Source organism: Natator depressus, chromosome 2 (assembly GCF_965152275.1).
Source record: "Natator depressus isolate rNatDep1 chromosome 2, rNatDep2.hap1, whole genome shotgun sequence".
NCBI classification, from domain to species: domain Eukaryota; kingdom Metazoa; phylum Chordata; order Testudines; family Cheloniidae; genus Natator; species Natator depressus.
In genome coordinates, this window is record NC_134235.1 from 138,673,489 (window position 1) to 138,690,219 (window position 16,731).

General features: G+C 44.7%; 1 protein-coding gene across 2 annotated transcripts in view; it reads left to right on the top strand.

Moving 5' to 3' along the window:
• SEMA5A (semaphorin 5A) overlaps positions 1–16,731 on the top strand; it is a 606,804-nt gene that overhangs the window by 574,547 nt on the left and 15,526 nt on the right. The window lies entirely within an intron of this gene.

Sequence of the window (16,731 nt, forward strand, 5' to 3'; positions counted from 1 at the left end):
AAATAGATCCTGTCAAACTTAATTGATATTTTTAATGAAATTACAAATTTGGTTAATAAAGGTGTCAAGATTCCTTCACCACTCTGAACTCTAGCATACAGATGTGGGGACCTGCATGAAAACCTCCTAAGCTTACTTTTACCAGCTTAGGTTAAAACTTCCCCAAGGTACAAACTATTTTACCTTTTGCCCTTGGACTTTATCGCTGCCACCACCAAACGTCCAACAGGTATATAACTGGGAAAGAGCATGTTTGGAAACGTCTTTCCCCCCCAAAATCCTCCCAACGCTTACACCCCCTTTCCTGGGGAAGGCTTGATAAAAATCCTCACCAACTTGCATAGGTGAACACAGACCCAAACCCTTGGATCTTAAGAACAATGAAAAAGCAATCAGATTCTTAAAAGAAGAATTTTAATAGAAGAAAAAGTAAAAAGAATCACCCCTGTAAAATCAGGATGGTAAATACCTTACAGGGTAATTAGATTCAAAACATAGAGAATCCCTCTAGGCAAAACCTTAAGTCACAAAAAGACACAAAAACAGGAATCTGCATTCCATTCAGCACAGCTTATTTTCTCAGCCATTTAAAGAAATCAGAATCTAACGCATCTCTAGCTAGATTACTTACTAAATTCTAAGACTCCATTCCTGTTCTGTCCCTGGCAAAAGCATCACACAGACAGAGAGAGAGAGGCTTTGCTTCTCCCTCCCCCCAGCTTTTGAAAGTATCTTGTCTCCTCATTGGTCATTTTGGTCAGGTGCCAGCGAGGTTATTCTAGCTTCTTAATGCTTTACAGGTGAAAGGGTTTTTTCTCTGGCCAGGAGGGATTTTAAAGGTGTTTACCCTTCCCTTTATATTTATGACAAAAGGTAATAGTGTTGATGTAATATACTTAGACTTCTGTATGATATTTGACTTAGTACTGCATCGTTTGATTAAAAAACTAGAACAATCCAAAATTAATATTGCATAAATTAAATTTATCAGGTGATCTGGAAGAAAACATAAAATCATCACTGATAAAGTTTGCAGATGACAAAAAGATTAAGGGAAAGGTAAATAATGAAGAGGATAGGTCACTGATACAAAGTGATCTGGATTGCTTGGTAAAATAGGCAAATGTAAAATTATACATGTAGGAACAAAGAAAATAGGTCATTTATATAAGATTTGGGATACTATCCTGGGAAGCAGTGACTCTGAAAAAGATTTGGGGGTTGTAGTGAATAATTAGCTGAACATGAGCTCCCAATGCGACGTTGTGGCCATAAAATGCCTAAACAGGGGAATCTCAGGTAGGAGTAGGAAGGTTATATTACCCCTGTATTTGGCATGGGTGCAAACCACTGCTGGAATACCGTGTCCAGTTCTGGTGTCCACAATTCAAGAAGATTGTTGATGAACTGGAGAGGGTTCGGAGAATAACCACAAGAATGATTAAAGATAGGAAAATATGCCTCAAAGAGCTCTGTGTGTATAGCTTAACAAGGAGAAGATAAGGGTGACTTGATCCAATCTATACATACCTGCAAGTGGAACAAAAAAAATCATAGCTTTTCAGTCTAGCAGAAAAAGTTATGACAAGTTCCAACAGCTGGAAATTGAAACCAGATAAATTCAGACAGGAAGTAATTTTTTAACAGGGAAGGTAATTATCCATTAGAACAATTTACTGTGGGCTGTGATGGATTCTCCATTTGATGGGAATTTTAAAATCAAGATTGGATGTTTTTCTAAAATTGCTTCTCTAGTTCAAACAGAAATTAATTCAGGAAATTTCTATGTGTTATGCAGGAGGTCAGCTTAGATGATCCCAGTGATCCCTTCTGGCCTTAAAATCTATGAATCTATGAAACTCTACAAATAGCAGAAATGTACCATGTCCCTGTGCATGCTTAACATAGTAAGTAACAATAGTGTCACAAACTGAAGAAAACCTTCTGAACCATCCTGGTCAACAACCCTGACAACCTTCACCAGATGATAAAGCTTCCTTATATACTCAGTGAACAATGTTACCAAATTTTACACAGGTTTGTTCACCACGTGTTCACACCTCCCTGGTATTGCTACTACCAGACTAATATGAAAAAGGAGCATATTCAAGGAGGGTGGATGTTGCCTTGATGGACATCCTGGCCTTCTTAAACTCTTATGTAAAATTTCTGTGGTATTTAATAAGGGTGAAATCAATGGGATTCTGTAGAAATTAAATATAAGTCTATACATATTATTCTGCAGACCCGAGAGAATTTAATAGGAAGCTATGTCTTAAAATTCTTAATATAAGTTTTAGGGTGAGATTCACTAGAGACCTGCTCCTGCTCTCATTTAAGTTAATGAGAAAACTCCAGTTGACTATAATGGAGCAGGATCAGACCTCACGTGCAGGAAAGAATAGGTGACAGGGTTGGTTTTAAGCCATCTTTACCCCTTCCAAATTCTGAGCTATAGGACTGCTTTAAGTTTCAGAATGTTATTGTTCTCTAGTAAATTCTATGAGCACTATGGCTTGGTCTACATTACCAACTTATGTCTGTATAACTGCGTCGCTCAGGGGCGTGGCTTTTCCACACCCCTGACTGACGTAGTTATACCAACATACCCCCTGTGTAGACAGTTCTGCGTCAGTGGGAGAGTTTCTCCTGTTGATATAGCTACCGCCCCTCGGGGAGGTGGAATACCTATGCTGACAGGATAATCTCTTCCATCGGTGTAGGTAGTGTCTTCACTAAGTACTACAGCGGTGCACTAAGTATGGACAAGTCCTATGCTGTAAGGGAAATTGGTGAACAGCAGTCTTTAAATAAAAAAATCTTATTACTTAACTTCCTAAACATTAACGTATTCCTCCTCCAGAATTAGGGGTGAGGTGTCTACTCACCTATTCACCTTACACCTCATCAGCTAATAAACTACGCAATTGAGAACGATATATAAAAATGGGGCATTTCACACATGTATCAGATTTCCCCGAGTCCCTTCCCTGTCCATCCCTTTTGTTTTTGGTAGCTTTGTGGATGTTATATGGTTTAATAAGCCAATACGCCATTAACCCAGTCCTGAAAAACTGTCATGAAAATTTATGAGTTTGAGCATAAAATTAACTCACGTCTCCTTTACTGTGGTGATTTGATGATGATGATGATGATAAATTAATGATACTTTATTAGTCAGAAAATAACTCATCTCAGGAAAAGGATCAAGTAGAATTTGCCAGGCTTTTTAACCAAATAGTCTTGTACCTCACAGGCACTGGAGGCTTCCCCGCCTTTACACATAGGGCCAGATCTTCTGATGCTGTAAATATGCATAATTCCATTGATTTTAATGGAGATGTGCTGATTTACACCAGCTGGGGATTTGGCTATTCAGTATAACATTCTACATATTCTTTTCATTCTCCTTAGCTGAACATCTGCATTGCTTTCTGTATTCATTGCCTGAGAGATCTGTTTTTTTATTTTTCAGAACTTTGGAGATATTCATCTAATTTGAATGACCCTCATGTGTAAAACAGACAACCATATACTATAGCAGTTGCTATGGAAATCATTTCATGCCATGCATTACTATTAGGTTAATAAACTGGTCACAACATTAAATATGTTTAGCTGTGCCTCAGGTCTTTAACTCCCACATGACTGCTAAATACCTGATAAGACAATTATATATTATTATATATGTGTCATTCTTCAACATTTCTTCAGATTTGCAACTGTATTATGTTTCTTATCACTGCTGTCTCTTAAATCCCCAAAACAGTGTGGGTGGCAACATTGTATTGCTATTAAAAATCATCTTTCCCTCTGTGCACATAAAAAAACAGTAGTCTGCCCACAGACAAAATAATGGCACCTTCCTCTGTAACGTGAAATAGAGTTATGTTTGCTCAGAACAGCAACCTTTTTCCCTGTGACTGAAAATACATGCAGTGCAGAAGCACGATGAGATCAATACATTTAAATGATGTTGGTTTGTGTAACTGTTGCGCAGTGAATAGGAATACATTTGAAGCCAGTAACATTTTTATTTCTCATCCAAAACAAATGAAAAAAATCTCAGTGTGAAAAAAGGAGGATTCTGGGAACTCCCACATCGTATTTGTTCATCTTCCTCATGGCTTTAAAACAAAATTTAGTAAGACTGAAATACTATTAGTATCCCACTTACTAGAATTTAAAATGCACATGGCATTTTGGAACACTCATTTTTTTAAAAATATGGAATGAGGAATGTTTGATTAATAATAAACTATTTTGTTACAGTATTGAAACCACCTCCTCTCTGGCCTTCCCAATTCCCATCCCCCTACCCCTTCAGTCCATCCAGAATGCAGCAGCTAACCTCATCTTCCTGCCCCATCCCTTAGACCGGAGGTTCTCAACCTTTTTCTTTCTGAAGACCACCCACAGCGTGCTATAAAAAAACTACACAGCCCACCTGTGCCACCACAACTGTTGTTGTGCATGTAAAGCCAGGGCTGGTGTTAAGAGGTAGAAGCAGGGCAATTGCCCGGGACCCCACAAAGCTAACTTCAGCCCTGGGTGGTAGGGCTCGGGGCCCTGCAATATTCCTTGCAGTTCTGTGTGGCAGGACTTTGGCTTTCTGCCCAGGGCCCTAATGAGTCTAATGCCAACCATGCTTGGCCAACCCCGTGAAAGCTGCCCGTGGCCCCCCCGGTTGAGAACCACTGCCTTAGACCACATAATTCTCTGTTTTTGAATGCTCCAGTTCCCTCCCCATCACCCACTAAATCAAGTTTGATTCCTGTCCTTGCTTTCAAAGATCTACCCCCAACAACTGCATATCCTCTCTATTCAAACCACCTCTCCCCTTTACTCAGTTATGCCAGTCTCCCCCCATCCCTTTTTTCCCTCTTCTCATGCCTTAGTTTAGACCTTCTTTCACACCATCCCATGTGCCTGGATTGAGGTCCCTCTTCCAGTGTGTGAGGTTCCCTCCCCCTTATCGTTCAGCTCCCTCCTGAAAAGCTGCTTCTGTGATGCCCACAAAGGCTAATCCGTATCAGCATCACACTATTGCCATCCCAGCCTGTTTTTATCTTCCTGTCTTTTGGTTTGTAAACTGCTTTGGGGCAGGGATTATCTGTGCCTTATCCAGGCAAATTGCACTGTCAGCACATAACCAACAAAAATAATATTTTGTCTGGACTGGTAATTTCATCTTTGAAATGTGCCAAGGTTCATTTCACAGCTGAATGAAGATAATGCAGAAATAGTCTGAGGCATGTAAGATATGCAAAGTCCAAGACCTCTGTTCCACATCTACTAGTAAAGTATGTACTTCAGCATAAAATGGAACTGGACATAGAATCAGTTTTAAAGCCAATTCTAGGAGTTGCATCCGATGAAGTGAGCTGTAGCTCACGAAAGCTCATGCTCAAATAAATTGGTTAGTCTCTAAGGTGCCACAAGTGCTCCTTTTCTTTTTACGAATACAGACTAACACGACTGTTACTCTGAATTCTAGGAGTGTTGCCCGTGATTCTTTTCTCTATCTCCAGCAATCTTTTCTTGTTGTTAATATAACCCCCCCACACACACCTCAAATAACTCTAAATACCTACCAAAACAATATTGGGGTCTGGGGTCTGCTTAATTGGCTCTCTAAAACCACAAAAGTGTATATTTTGTCTCTGTTCTTGTAGAAATTCTTCAAGAGTTGGCACATGTCCATTCCACTGTAGGTGTGTGCACATCAATGCACACTTGGAAATTTTCCCCTCAGCGATACCTGTCAGGTTGGCATATGCACCTTCTACTACCTCACACTGCTGCACAGTGTTATAAAGTGCCCCCTCAGTTAACTTCTTACCACTCATAATGGTTGATGGAACATGCGTGTTCAAGCCCTGTCACCTCTATAATAAGTCGATGACACACACCCTAATTGTCTGAAGTGCCTTGGAGAATCACACATTAGTGCTCTGTTTTTGTAGGGTTTTTAAGCTTCTGTCCAAAAAAGACAGAGTGGCCCAGCTCAAGTTTCTACTAATGGAAGCAGTGCTACATCTGCCCTCAGAGCCTGCCCGTTCAGAGTGGGGACCAACCACTTCCACATCTGTTGGGAGCTCTCCCCCTCCATTGACTGAGCCAAGAGACCTATCTCTGTCTCCAGTACCTACAAAGAGACACCGCAAGTCAGCCAGGGATTCGGTACCTGAGAGTTCAAGAACGTTGGCACTGAAGTCCAGTGGAGACAAAGGCAGTGGAGTGCACTTGAAGAAGAGGCTCTTCCTAAGACAGTCCTCTGATCAAGAGGGTTCATCAACTCCAGAGCCTAGGCCAGGCCCATCAAGACTGACCCCTGAAGTGACTGCTTCTGCTTCATCACTCACAGTACGTCAAAGCCAGGAGTCAATCTTGCTACCATCTATTCTGGAGGATTATGCAGTGGCTTGGAAGCTGCTTAGCCTCTTGATACCAGTTTCCCTGTTGATCCATGTCTTATGGTACCAGTATCTAATATACCAGCATCTAATGTTCCTCTTCTAGCACCAGAACAATATACAGTACCAAAGCTACCTCCAACCAAAGTGTCTCTGAAGATACTACAGACTAGAGGCATGATTTTGCTGGACCACCTTCTCCATGGTCTGACCATCTCTCCCCAGTACCAACAGATTTGACACCCCCCCCCCTTTGTCAGAGGAAGCAGATTCGTCATCAGATTCTGAGGTTGGTTTTTGTGACTACCTAGTTGCATACAGCATGCATCTTTGGGTACCTGTCAAACCTGGTACCCACTGGAACCTCACAAAGACTAATGGTCCAGACATAATTGGGTCCCAGGCCCATATCCATGGCCATTCTGGAACCTTTGGGGTTTCCAGCTGGCCTTTAGGTCTCCCCATTCCCCTCATTCTACTGCTTTGGACAGGCATCAGGAGCAACCACATTAGAAATAGCAAGTGTCCTCTCCTAGTACTGGGTCTGGTATCAAACAAAAGGAAGTCCCCTCAGCAGATCTGCCCGTCAAGGAATTAGAGGAAGCTCTACCTCAGCACACTTTGGATTCCTCTTTCTCATCACCAGATGAGACAGTTGTATTGGAGACCACTTCTCCCCCACCTGATGATTACAAAGCCCATCAACACTTACTAAGGAGGATGGACGCAACTCTGGATATCCATCCAGAGAAAGCACTGGATATCCAGCCAGACTTGTGGACTGTGACGGAGTACTACTGAGCCTCCTCTAGCACACACACAGATAGCGACACACCCAGCTGCAGAAAGACAAGGACACTGAAATCAGTACTGCATGGGAAGGCTTTTAGCTAAGGAATTGCCCAGCACTCAAGTGCACTCTCCCTCTGGAGAGTAAATCCCAAATTGTATTGTCTTGTGCTGCACCCAGAACTGTACAACGTAAGCTACTTGAAATTCGCCCTATCCCTCACTGTGGAGAGAGATACGCACAGCTTTCTGCTCCCCCACCCCACAGTTATGAATTACACAAACTAAGTTAAAAACAAAAACAATTTATTAAGTACAAGAGGTAGATTTTAAGTGATTATAAGGGATAGCCAACATATCAAAACAGATTACCTTAGTAAATAAACAAAAAATGCAAACTGAGCTTAACACACTAGATAGGTAGGATATAAATTAGCAAATTCTCACCCTGAGTGATAAACTGGCTGGCAGACACTTAAGGCACAAGGTGTCTTGGCTTTTCCAGGTTTTCATATACAGGCTAAAGATCCTTTTAGCCTGGGGCCATCACTTCCCACAGTTCAGTCCTTTCCCCTCAGGTGTTTCCACATGCGTTGTTGCAGAGAGAGTGAGGTCCCTCTGATGTCATTGTCCCCCTTTTATCTTCTTCCCACTTGCTGGAAAGCTCTTTTGTTGTGACCTGGATCAAACATTTCCCATTGTATGGTGCTATCTCTGATAGGTTTCTATTGTACACAGTTCCTGGGGTAATCTTTGTGCTTGTGTGCATTTCCTCAATAAGCCATTGACATTGTTTGGCCTTTTTACTCTTGTACCTGAAAGGCTGCTTGTGGGTGCTTTCAACCTCACAACATGTTTCAGTAATACATAGAATATCAGGGTTGGAGGGGACCTCAGGAGGTCATCTAGTCCAATCCCCTGCTCAAAGCAGGACCTAATCCCCAACTAAATCGTCCCAACCAGGGCTTTGTCAAGCCAGGCTTTAAAAACCTCTAAGGAAGGAGAGTCCACCACCTCCCTAGATAATGCATTCCAGTGCTTCACCACCCTCCTAGTGAAACAGTTTTTCCCAGTATCCAACCTAAACCTCCCCCACTGCAACTTGAGACCATTACTCCTTGTCCTGTCATCTGGTACCACTGAGAACAGTCTAGATCCATCCTCTTTGGAACCCCCTTTCAGGTAGTTGACAGCAGCTATCAAATCCCCCCTCATTCTTCTCTTCTGCAGAGTAAACAATCCCAGTTCACTCACCCTCTCCTCATAAGTCATGTGCCCCAACCCCCTAATCATTTTTGTTGCCCTCCGCTGGACTCTTTCAAGTTTTTCCACATCCTTCTTGTAGTGTGGGGCCCAAAACTGGACACCGTACCCCAGATGAGGCCTCACCAATGCTGAATAGAGGAGAATGATAACATCCCTTAATCTGCTGGCAATGCTCCTACTTATACCGCCCAAAATGTTGTTAGCCTTCTTGGCAACAGGGGCACACTGTTAACTCATATCCAGCTTCTCGTCCACTGTAACCCCCAGGTCCTTTTCTACAGAACTGCTGCCTAGCCACTTGGTCCCTAGTCTGTAGTGGTGCATGGGATTCTTCCTTCCCAGGTGCAGGAATCTGCACGTCTCCTTGTTGAACCTCATCAGATTTCTTTTGGCCCAATCCTCTAATTTGTCTCGGTCCCTCTGTATCCTATCCCATTTGTAGCCAAATTTCATAACGTCACATACAACAATAACAAATACAATCCAATGAGATATTAATGTCTAGCAGATCAAGACTTTTAGAATGATACCTCACAAGACATATTTTGTACACAACGTATCCTAATTGCATGACAGTGGTGAATATTGGGGTGTCAGGTCGTGGTGAATATGGGGGTGTCAAGGTGTCACACCTCCCCTCTTAGATTACTGCCAGAGGGTTATCACGGACTAACGTGAATGGCAGTGGGCCCAATTTCCTCTTTCCTAGACAGTGCATGTGCTATCATGTTCTCCTTTTCGTTAATGTGCACAATCTCCATATTAAATTCTTTCAGGATTAGGCTCCAGTGTAGCAGTTTGTAATTTGTACCCTTGGTTCTGTATGGCTAATTTGTAGCCATATTAAGGATGAATGGTCCGTTAGAATCTTGAATTTTCTATTAAAAAGGTAAGGCCTCAGTTGTTTAACAGCCCACACTATGGCATAGCACTCCTTTTCTATGACAGAGTAATTCTGTACAGTAGGGGACAACTTTTTGCTTAGGAAGGCAATGGGTGCTTCTTCTTGTCCTCCCCTGTTTGCATCAGTACAGCACTCAAGCCAGTGTCAGATGCATCAGTACATAATTCAAAAGTCTTATCAAAGTCAGGGCTGGCTAGCATGGGCTTTGCAGAAAAGAGTGCCTTATCAAAACCTTTCTGACATGCCTCTGACCAAATCACCTTAGTAGGTTGGTGCTTTTTATGTAAGTCTGTGATTGGGGATACAATGTCGCTGAACACCTCTCCCCCCCCCACCCCCCAAAAAAACCCTCCTGTAATAGTTTTCCAAGCCTATGAAGGATTGGACCCGCCTTTTAGTTTGGGGCACAGGCCAATTTACAGTGGTTTCTACCTTAAGAGGATCAGAGGATATTTGTCGCCCTCCAATCCAGTGTCCTAGATAAGGGACTTTGGCTACTCCTATCTTGCACTTCAAGGGTTTTATGGTTAGACCAGCCTCTTTGAGCTTCTTGTGGTCATCCCGTGTGTTGCTGAATACAGCTATGTCATCTATGTATGCCATTGCGAAGCTCTGTAAAACCTTTAATACCGTGTTGAACAGTTTCTGGAAGGTTGAACCAGTATTTACCAAACCAAAAGGTAACACTGAATTCATAGAGCCCTGTATCAGTGATAAAAGCAGACTTCTGCTGTGCCTCCTCCTCCAGAGGCATCTGCCAGTAACCGCTAGTTAAATCGAAAGTACTGAGGTATTTGGCTTGGCTATGCACATCCAGTTTATCATCAGTTCTTGGTACACATCTGTTACAGTAACAGCATTAAGTTTTCTTTAGTCCACACAAAATCTTACAGTTCCATCCCTTTTGGGGGACCAAGACCACAGGGGATGCCCACGAGCTGTCCGATTCCTTAATTCTTTCCAGGTCCAACATGTTCTGTATCTCTGTACGAATTTGCTTTTTCACCTTGCCAGTGGCCCGGTATGGCCTAGAAGAGGGCAGGGGGTCATGCCCAGTGTTCCCTCTAATTTTTCCCACCCATGTGCAGAATGAATTTTGTTATGTGCACCAATATGAAGGTGATGTGTCACATAACAAGTCATGTGGCGGGGCTCTGGCTGGGGGTGTGGGCTCTGGGGTGAGGCTGGCAATGAGGGGCTCAGGGCTGGGGCAGAGGGTTGGGTGCAGGCAGTGAGGGCTCTGGCTGGGGGTGCAGGCTTTGGGGTGGGGCCAGATATGATGTGTTTGGGATGCAGGAGGGGGCTCTGGGGCTACGGCGGGGAGAGTGGACTCCCCCCAGCACTCTCTCCCCACAGCAGCACCTGGGAGTGCTGCGGCTGCAGGATAAGTGCCCCTCCCCCAGCCACAGCAGGTCCAGTCCAGGGGAGGGCTGTGCCTGAGGTCAGGCCAGGCCACCCAGGCCATGGCTGGGCTGCTCCAGGGCTGGGCCGTGCCTTGGGGCCAGCCCGGGCTGCACTGCCAGCCGCACCTGAGGTGCCGCCCCAGCCATGCCTGAGGCCGGGGCCGGGCTGCTCCAGCTGCGTCCCCTGGCAAGTCCAGGTGCCCCAGATGCGGCAGGTCCAGGCTGCAGGCTGAGTTGGGACCGGGGGAGGGACGCCCCAGCCGTGGCAGGTTGGGGACTGGGCTAAGTGGGTGCTGGGGGAGGGGCACCCCTCCCTCGGCATGTCCCCAGGCAGATTCCCTGAGCACCATGCAGCTTACAGGGAACTTAGGTTGTGCCCCTTTTGTGAAGATTTTATGGGACAGCAAGTCTCCCTGGCTTGTTGGATAACACGTTGCTGTGTTCTTGCAGCACTGACAGCACCTCCCCCCCTTCATCCCTTTTGACTAATGTTAATTCTCTACATATTTTAGTGCTTTCCAGAGTTGCTCCATCTTTGCATTTAGCCATCAGATCAGAGTGGGTGGGCCTAAGTTTCCCCTTCCACACAACAGATCATGTTTACTCCAGCCTCCCTACTATGATAGGCTTTGAGCTGGTTCACATGTACTAGTTGGGGAACAGTATCATCATGGGGCTTTTTAACTTGATACGTGTCTTCATTTGCCACTTCTACCACCTCAACGGGCCTCTCCCAGGAGTTTTGCATTTTAAACCTTTTTGCAGGGTTGAGTACCATCACCAAAGTCTCCTATGTCAAAAGTGTGTTTACGAGTATTATCATCACACCATGCCTTTTGTTTGGCCTGACTGTCTTGGAGGTTGTTTTGGACAACTTCTATCGTGTCCTTTAACTCCATCTGAACCTCTGAACATACTCAGTTACTGGTTCTTCCCTCACCTCATTGCACCCTTCCCATGAGTCTTTAATGAGAGCGAGAGGGTCCCCCTACTTTTCTCCCATATAAAAAGTCAAATGGAGAAAACCCTATCGACTCTTGGGGTATCTCCCTGTAAGCATACAATAGAAATGGCAATAACTTGTCCCAATTTTGGCCCCTTTTCTTGGCATACATTCCCAGCATGGATTATAGAGTCCTGTTGAACCTCTCCACCAAACTATTGGCCTGGGAGTGATAGGGCGCAGTTTTAAGTTGTCTCACTCCACACACCTTCTATAGCTTGTTGAATATCTGTGACAAAGTTTTCCCCCCAGTCAGACAAAATCTTCTTAGGGAAACCCACTCTGCTGAATATAGTGAGAAAAGCTCTTACCACTGTCTCGGCTTCTATATTAGACAGAGCGGCTGCCTCAGGATATCTAGTGGTAAAATCCACCACCACTAAGATATACTTGTCCCCCTTCTGAGTGGGGTGTGGCATAGGACCCACAATGACCATTGCCACCCTCAGGAATGCCTCCTGTATCACAGGTAAGGGACACAGGGGAGCTTTCTGGGGTCCTGCAGGTCTTTTCCTTCCCTGACACAGTACACAAGACTTACAATAATCTCTCACATCGTTCTGTATTCCTGGCCAGTAGAAATTCTCCTTAGCCCGTCATAAGTCCTCTGTACTCCCAAGTGACCAGCAAAGGGACCATCATGCGCTACCAGCATTAATTCCCCCCAGTGCTGGCTGGGTACAACCAATTGCTTATAGAGTTGCTCGGGGCCTGTGTTCCTTCCCACAGGAGCCTCTCTATACAGTTTTGCATCCTCTTCAATTAGCTTCTCCTCCACCCTCCTTACTGGAGTTCCCTCTAGGACACACTTCCTTACACTCTCTAGAGAGGGGGCTGACTTTTGGTTTGCTGCAATTCCTGACAGCTAATACTTGGGATAATTTCCTCAGACACTGACAACAGCTCTCCAGCCCTGGGGACATGCTGCTTTCAGTTGAACAGAGGCCTGACTCTGCTTCTCCCTCACTTGGAAGCACAGTGCCACCCTGCACTGCAGTGCCAATGGAACCCTCACCCACCTCCTCTGTGGATTCTAAGGTTCCAGTGCCCTTCCCCGGGCTTCTCTCTGAGACACACACCTCCATGCTCTCTAGAGCAGGATATATCCCTGGTTTAGCTGCATCAGATTTGCAGCCACCAGTTGGAACAGCCTTCTCACTGACAGGCAATACACTCTCCTCCCCTTACGAGGACCCTACACAATACTACTTCTTTCTGCGAGTTACCACACCAACAGTCCTGGCCTTATGGAAATAATGTTCCCTACCAACATGTCCACCGGGATGTCCTCTAGCATCCCCACAAGTAAATCGCCTTCCAAACCTTCCCATTCCATACAAACTTACACTAGTGACACAGGGAACCTGTCTGGCCCCATCCCCTTAATGCTGGCCGTTTGGCACGGTAAAGTATTAGCCTCTGGGACAACACTTGGTTGAACCAGAGAGAGCTGAGCCTCAGTATTCCTCCACCCCAGGCACTCTGTACCATCAATCTTGACAACCTTAATGTGTTCGCTGTCTGGTTCACCAGGTCCTGTGTCCACCAAGCAGGTGTGGTAAGTTGTGGGGGTACCCTCTGGGGCCTCGGACAACTGAGCCAATATGGGTCAGGGGAGGTTTATTTTCCTTCAGTTTGGGGCAATTATGTCTCAGGTGCTCTAGAATTACAGTGGAAGCACCTTCTAGGATCTCCTGTTTTTAAGGGCAGTTTGAGATGGGTTTGGGAGGTAAGGTTCTGGGAGGGTGAGTGCCCACCTCTCGACCACCCTCCCTCTCTCCATGGGTAAAGTGGTGACCTTGCTTCCCACCAAACTTAAATCCCTCTGCCTGTAATTTATTTCTAATAGCTGCTTGGGACTGTTCATATTTATCCGCAAAAGTAGGAAGTTCAACAGTTTTTACCCTCTTATCCCATAAACACTGTTTTACATCATTGTGACACATATTCAGGAACTCTTCCTGAGCAACCAGATCACGCATTTCTTCAAAGCTTGAAATACCCTTTTCCCCTTACCCACTTATCGAGTAAATCTCTCATTTGGTTTACATATGCCACATTACTTATTCCAGCCCCTCTCTTAAGGCTTCTAAATTTTACTCAGTAAGTAAAAGGGGTAATCTGAAACTGTTTTAAAACTATTTCCTTGAATTTACCATAATTGGAAGTATCACCCATTGGCATCTTATTGAATATATCCATAGCTCTCCCAGACAACTTTGCAACCAAAATGGTCATCTTTTGACCATCAAAAATCTCATAGAGCACACACAGCCTCTCAAAGGTGATGAAGTATTCAGCAATGTCCCCAGTCTTACTGATGCAGGACACAACCACTGCCATTTGTGGATTTTTGGAGCGGTGCCCCCCCCCCCCCGATGTGGGGTTGTTTCCTCTACTCCATCAAGGCCAGTTCATGCTTTCTCTCATTTTTTCCCCTCTCCTGCATTTCTTTGTCTCTCAGTTCCAGGGCTTTAACTGCCTCTAGCTGCCTCAGTTCCATGGCTTGCTTCTGGGATTTGATTTCTTTGTGTTTCAGTTTCAGGGAAGCTTTTTGGCTGGCTGCTTCTTCTTTGGCTTGCAGTTCCATGGCTTGCTTCTGGGCTTCCATGGCCCTTTCATGGGCTGCTTTTTGTTGGACTTCTTCCGCTTCCTGTTCTTTTATGTGTAGTTGTCTTAATTCCAGCTGTCTCTTGTGCATCTTTTCGTTTTCTTAGACCTGTAATCTGTAAAACTCCAACTTTTTGGTAGCTTCACTTTCACTAATTTTCTTATTTTTCTGCCTCTACTTCCTTTGCCCGAAATAAGCAAACAGAAAACAACAAATCACTTTGTAGCCACTTTGTCTGTTCTCTAGGCAACACACTTAAAACTCATTTAAAATCACCACCGGTGTCTCAGAGCAATAAGTGGTGCACATTACCCTGCTCACTGTCCACTGTGATGGGTTGCCTTCCAGTGTGCCTCCTGATGTACTGGGGGTACCACTGAGCCTGCCCGTCCCACCAGGCTAGGCTCCCTCACCCTGTCCTGCTAAGCCAGGCCCCCAAGCTTCCTCTAGCATACACACAGATAGGGACACACCCATCTGCAGAAAGACAAAGACACTGCAATCAGTACTGCGTGGAAAGGCTTTCAGCTGAGGAATTGCCCAGCACTCAAGTGCATTCCCCGTCTGGAGAGTGAACCCAAAATTGTATTGCCTTGCGCTGCACCCAGAACTGTACAGCGTAAGCTAATTGAAATTCGCCCTCTCCCTCACCATGTAGAGAGATATACACAGCTTTTTGCCCGCCACACCCTCCCCCCAGTTATACATTACACAAACTGGGTTAAAAACAAAAACAAGTTTATTAAGTACAAGAGGTATATTTTAAGTGATTATAAGGGATAGCCAACAGATCAAAGCAGATTACCTTAGTAAATAAACAAAAACTGCAAACTGAGCTTAACACACTAGATATGTAGGTTTCAATGCCAAAAAGAAAAGAGGCAAAAAAATCTAGACCACTTTGGTAGGAAGCTTTGTTCTACCTGAGGTCTCCAATTCAGAATTGCAAACCAGAAGACATAACTGGATCATTACAATGTTAACCTGTGGGATAATATTTTAAAGACAAGAATTCTCCACAGTGGTAGAGGAAGGCAAATTAGTGGCCAGTTTACATGCGGCTGACTCTGCTGCTCAGCCATGGCTTTGGCCATTACTATTCAGCAGTGTTCATGGCTGCAGTTTTCTGGTTTTCCCCAGAGGTTCAACAGACCTTTCAAGACCTCCCATTTGAGGATCCTTTACTCTTTTCTGAGAAAATTGATGAGAGGCTGCATAGTCCCAAGGATTCAAGGGCAACCTTTGAGTCGCTGGGTATTTATACACTGATGGCAAAAATAAAGCTGTTTTGCCCACAGCAGTCCCCCACCCCCCTGTATCCAGTTTTCATGCTTTGTACCCAGGACCTGTCCAGAAAGAAGGCCAGAGGTTACAAGAGGTGTCCGGTACCTCTCTCCTCCTCTGCAACTGCCAGTTCATCTAGATAAGATGGGTCCTCCAAACAAGCATTTTAACACATTGGTCGAGGTCATACTACCAGTCCCAACGGTGCCATCTTTTCCCACCCCTCTATTTGCCCATCATCTGTCCCATTTCCTAAATGCTTGGTCCTACATCACATGGATCATTGGGTCTTAAGCACAGTGGAAGTGGGATATACCTTTCAGTTTGTTTCTGTTCTCACTCCCATCACCCTTCCCTGTCTGTCATCAGGGACCACTCTCCTGAGGTCATGCTACTGCAGGAGGTGCAATCCCTCCTACTTGTGAGGGATATAGAATAAGTTCCCCTGTTTCCTGCTACTTCCTAATCTGGAAAGCAAAAGGGGGTCTCAGGCCTATTTTAGATCTAAGAGAGCAGAAGTAGTTCTTGAAGAAAACAAACTTCTGGATGGTCACTCTGGCCTCCATTATTCCCTCACTTGGGGACTGGTATGCTGCTCTTGACTTAAAGGATGCATATTTTCACATAGCAATTCGTCAGAATCATCAAAATTTCCTCAAGTTCATGGTAAATGGATCCCACTTCCATTTTCGGTGCTACCCTTTGGCCTGTCAATAGCCCCTCACATGTTAACAAAATTCATGCCTTGTACTTATCGCCCCAGCATGGTCCCGACAACACCGGTTCTCGGCTGGTAGTAGAGCTATCAGTCAGACTGCTACTCCAGCTGGAGGGAGATATGATCACTCAGGACCACATCTGCCTCCTCAGTCACAGCCTGCAGGCCCTCCATCTGACAGCCATGATGCTTCATGAATGATGCCTTTGGAAGGGATTGTCCTCTTGATAATTTGATTTTCTGGTTGACTTCAGATACAAATTTGATTCCCATTGTCTTTGACCTACCCTGATCCATTTACATTTGAGACCTAGAGAGACAGGCAGATCAGCATTCC